Source organism: Heteronotia binoei, chromosome 7 (assembly GCF_032191835.1).
Source record: "Heteronotia binoei isolate CCM8104 ecotype False Entrance Well chromosome 7, APGP_CSIRO_Hbin_v1, whole genome shotgun sequence".
NCBI classification, from domain to species: Eukaryota; Metazoa; Chordata; class Lepidosauria; order Squamata; family Gekkonidae; genus Heteronotia; species Heteronotia binoei.
This window is the reverse complement of record NC_083229.1, coordinates 7925827-7930793: the sequence shown is the minus strand read 5'-3', so window position 1 is coordinate 7930793 and position 4967 is coordinate 7925827. Positions and strand designations below refer to the sequence as shown.

At 47.7% G+C, this 4967-nt stretch overlaps 1 non-coding gene across 1 annotated transcript; it reads left to right on the top strand.

The window, feature by feature from the left end:
- Positions 1-3025: 3025 nt before the first annotated feature.
- Positions 3026-3092, top strand: TRNAP-UGG (transfer RNA proline (anticodon UGG)). Its single transcript has one exon. It is a non-coding gene; the product is annotated as a tRNA-Pro (tRNA).
- Positions 3093-4967: the final 1875 nt, after the last annotated feature.

Here is a 4967-nt window from a genome sequence, read left to right as displayed (position 1 = left end):
ACAGATCCAGGTGGGTCACCATCAGGGTTCCCTCTAAGCTGAGTTAGTGCGAGCTAGCTCACAGATTTTTAGCCTCCAGCTCACACATTTTTGTCTTAGCTCAGGAAGGGTGACCCCGGAGCTCAATAATCTATGCAGTAGCTCACAACTTTAATGCCAGCAGCTCACGACTTTAATACGAGTAGCTCACAAAGTAGAATTTTTGCTCGCAAGACTCTGCAACATAGAGGGAACATCGGTAGACATGTTTATTTATTTATTTTAGAAGATTTATAGTCCACTTTTCCCCTTAATGGGCTCAGGGCGGATCACAAACATGATAAAACAGTAAAAATCCAACCGTAAAACAATCAACAATCAAAATATACGGCATAGATGGTACAACACGTTTTATAGATTTAAGATGTAGATATCCTGAGTAAAGCAACAGACAAATGCCAAAACTTAGTTGGTCTTAAAGGTGAACTTGTTTACTGCTTTGTTCTATTGCTTCAGACCAACATGGCTGCCTACTGATATCATGAGTGTCATAGATGTAGGGTTGCCAATCCCCAGGTGGGGGCAGGGGATCCCCCAGTTTGGAGGCCCTCCCCCCGTTTCAGTGTCATCAGAAAGAGGGGGGAGGGGAGGGAAATGTCTGCTGGGCACTCTATTATTCCCTATGGAGATTTATTCCCATAGAAAATAATGGAGAATTGATCCGCGTATCTGGGGCTCTGGGGGGGGCTGTTTTTTGGGGTAGAGGCACCAAATTTTCAGTATAGCATCTAATCCCTCACCCCAAAATATTCCCCAAGTTTCAAAAAGTTTGGACCAGGGGGTCCAATTCTATGAGCCCCAAAAGAAGGTGCCCCTATCCTTTATTATTTCCTATGGAAGGAAGGAATTGAAAAGGTGTGCCGTCCCTTTAAATGTGATGGTCAGAACTCCCTTTGGAGTTCAATTATGCTTGTCACAGCCTTGATCTTGACTCCACCCCTAATGTCTCCTGGCTCCACCCCCAAAGTCTCCTGGCTCCTCCCCCAAAGTCCCCAGATATTTCTTGAATTGGACTTGGCAACCCTACATAGATGTCGTAGCTGTAGGCCTGGTATCTAGCCATACAAATCGTTGGTCAAAGCAGGGAGGTCTGTTAGATGATGTGAGCAGTAAGGTGAGGACGCCCGCTTGCCTCAACCAAAAGCCCGGCAGAACAGCTCTGTTTTGCAGGCCCTACGGAATGGTAGTAAGTCTGTTAGGGCCCAAATTTCCACAGGGAGCTGATTCCACCATGTTGGGGCTAGGGCTGAAAAGGCCCCTGACCCTGGTTGAGGCAAGTTGGACGTCTTTTTGGGCCAGGGATGGTCAGAAGATGTTGATTTGGGTGGCGATCGGCAAGCAGACCTCCCTGCGTCATCCACTGAAGTGTGGTGTACTGCAGGGAGCTATTCTCTCGCCAATGATGTTCAACATCTATATGCCCCCCCCTTGCCCAGATTGCCAGAGGTTTTGGGCTGGGCTGTCACCAGTATGCAGATGACACCCCCGCTCTATCTGTTGATGGATGGCCACCTAGACTCTACCTCAGACTATCTAACCAGGGCTCTGGAAGCAGTGGCTGGTTGGCGGCAACTGAGCCGGCTGAAGCTTAATCCAACCAAGACGGAGGTCCTGTACATGAGTCGTGGGGGGCTAAGATCGGGCATCTGGCTCCCCACTCTGGATGGCGTATCTCTTGTGCCAGCTCAGAAGATGAGGAGCTTGGCTGTGATACTGGAGGCCTCCCCTTTCTTTGGAGGCCCAGGTCACAGCTGTTGCACGATCTGCCTTTTACCATCTTCGGCAGGCCAAAAAAACTGGCACCCTATCTGGAGAGCCAGTTTGGTGTAGTGGTTAAGTGTGCGGACTCTTATCTGGGAGAACCGGGTTTGATTCCCCACTCCTCCACTTGCACCTGCTGGCATGGCCTTGGGTCAGCCATAGCTCTGGCAGAGGTTGTCCTTGAAAAGGCAGCTGCTGTGAGAGCCCTCTCTAGCCCCACCCATCTCACAGGGTGTCTGTTGTGGGGGAGGAAGGTAAAGGAGATTGCGAGCCACTCTGAGACTCTTCGGAGTGGAGGGCGGGATATAAATCCAATATCATCATCATCATCTTCTTCTTCTTCTTCTTCTTCTTCTTCTTCTTCTTCTTCTTCTTCTTCTTCTTCTTCTTCTTCTTCCTCTTCCTCTTCCTCTTCCTCTTCCTCTTCCTCTTCCTCTTCTTCTTCTTCTTCTTCTTCTTCTTCTTCTTCTTCTTCTTCTTCTTCTTCTTCTTCTTCTTCTTCTTCTTCTTCCCCTTGGGACTTAGCTACAGTGATCCATGCAACAGACTTCCAGGATGGACTACTGTAACTCGCAGGCTTGCCCTTGAGGCTGATCCAGAAGCTCCAGCTGGTGCAGAATGTGGCAGCACGATTGCTGACTGAATCGCCTGTACGGGCAAGCAGTCGGACGATGCTGCGCAGTTTAAACCAGCTATCAATCGAGTACCGGATCCGCTTCAAGGTTTTAGTATTGACATTTAAAGCCTTATGCAGCCTGGGACCGGCATACCTGTGGGACCGTCTCTCCCCACAGAAAAGGGCAACTAGAATGATTAAAGGTTTGGAACACTTTCCCTATGAAGAAAGGTTAAAAGGCTTGGGGCTCTTTAGCTTGGAGAAACGTTGACGGCGGGGTGACATGATAGAGGTTGACAAGATTATGCATGGGATGGAAAAAGTAGAGAAAGAACTTTTCTCCCTTTCTCCCTTTCTCATAGGCATTCAATGAAATTGCTTAGCAGTCAGGTTGGAATGGATAAAAGGAAGTCCTTCTTCACCCAAAGGGTGATTAACATGTGGAATTCACTGCCACAGGAGGTGGTGGTGGCTGCAAACATAGCCAGCTTTAAGAGGGAATTGGATAAAAATATGGAGCAGAGGTCCATCAGTGGCTATTAGCCACAGTATATATATATGTGTGTGTGTGTGTGTGAGAGTGTGTGTGTGTGTGTGTAGGGGAGGGACGGTGGCTCAGTGGTAGAGCATCTGCTTTGGAAGCAGAAGGTCCCAGGTTCAATCTCTGGCATCTCCAAAAAAGGGTCCAGGCAAACAGGTGTGAAAAACCTCAGCTTGAGACCCTGGAGAGCCGCTGCCAGTCTGAGAAGACAATACTGACTTTGATGGACCAAGGGTCTGATTCAGTATAAGGCAGCTTCATATATTCATTATATATATATGCATACACATACACACACACATATATTGGCCACTGTGTGACACTGTGTTGGATTGGATGGGCCATTGGCCTTTTCCAACATGGCTTCTCTTAGGTTCTTATGTGCGACACAGAGCGTTGGACTTGAGGGGCCTGATCCAACATGGCCTCTCTTATGTTCTTATGTCCCCATATGAGCCTCAGAGGTCGTTGTACTCGACCAGTCAACATCTCCTGACCATCCCTGGTCCAAGGGATATCTGGCTTGCCTCAACCAGGGCCAGGGCTTTTTTGGCGCTGGCCCCGACCTGGTGGAATCAGCTCCCTGTGGAGGTGCGGGCCCTACCAGATTTGTTGCCATTCCGGAAGGCCTGTAAGACAGAGCTATTCCGCCAGGCCTATGGTTGAGGCGAGCAGACATTCTTATCCTACTATTCCATCTAAATTATTCCTCCCTGCACTGATAGCCTAAAATTGGGCTGATACAGTTGATACTTTTGGACACCTAGGCTGGGACAAGTATGCCTTAAGTGATATGTCCACACCTTCCATGACTGAATTGCCATCCAAACTGCCTTGAACTAACTCCGAGCTGCAGCTTAACTGTTTTTTTTTTAATCTTTTAATCCGTTTTAACTGTTTGATTACTTGAGTTTTTATATCTTGGATTGCTTATTGTTAGTTTTAATGGTTTGCTATGTTGGAATTCGCCCTGAGCCCACCATGGGAAAGGGCGGACTACAAATTGACAGAAATAAAGAAATAAATAAAATTTGCTGATCATAGCAATCCTCGGGGTTCATATGGGGAAGAAGAAGATATTGGATTTATATCCCGCCCTCCACTCCGAAGAGTCCCAGAGTGGCTCACAATCTCCTTTACCTCCCCCCCCACACAACAGACACCCTGTGTGGTAGATGAAGATATTGGATTTATATCCCGTCCTCCACTCTGAAGAGTCTCGGAGCGGCTTCACAATCTTCTTTACCTTCCTCCCCACCACAACAGACACCCTGTTAGGAAGATGAAGATATTAGATTTATATCCCGGCCTCTACTCCGAAGAGTCTCAGAGTGGCTCAGAATCTCCTTTACCTCCCCCCCTAGCCACGACACCCTGTGAGGTAGATGAAGATATTGGATTTATATCCCACCCTCCACTCCGAAGAGTCTCAGAGTGGCTCACAATCTCCTTGACCTTCCTCCCCCCACAACAGACACCCTGTGAGGTAGATGAAGATGTTGGATTTATATCCCGCCCTTGGCCCTCCACTCCGAAGAGTCTCAGAGTGGCTCACAATCTCCTTTACCTTCCTCCCTCCACAACAGACACCCTGTGAGGTAGATGAAGATATTGGATTTATATTCCACAACAGACACCCAATCCAAAGCCATTCCAGCAGGTGCAAGTGGAGGAGTGGAGAATCAAACTCAGTTCTCCCAGATAAAAGTCCGTGCATTTAACCACCACAACAAACTTGAGATAACAAGAACTGTGCTTAAAATCCAGAGCTCTTATAATTAAGCCACCAGCACACAAATTTAATGAACAGTTCAACAGGTATAGAAATTTGTAAGAGCCAATTTTTTTGGGACATTGTCTACAGTCAGTCACCATAAATTAAGCTTGGTTGCTTTTTACTGAAAGAAGCAAAGTTAGTTGCCTAGCAGCAGCAGCCACTGCCTAGCAGTTTCCCCAGAGGGCCAATCCTTGTCTGTCCTGGGGCCATCGGTGGGTGGGGGAGAGCAGAGT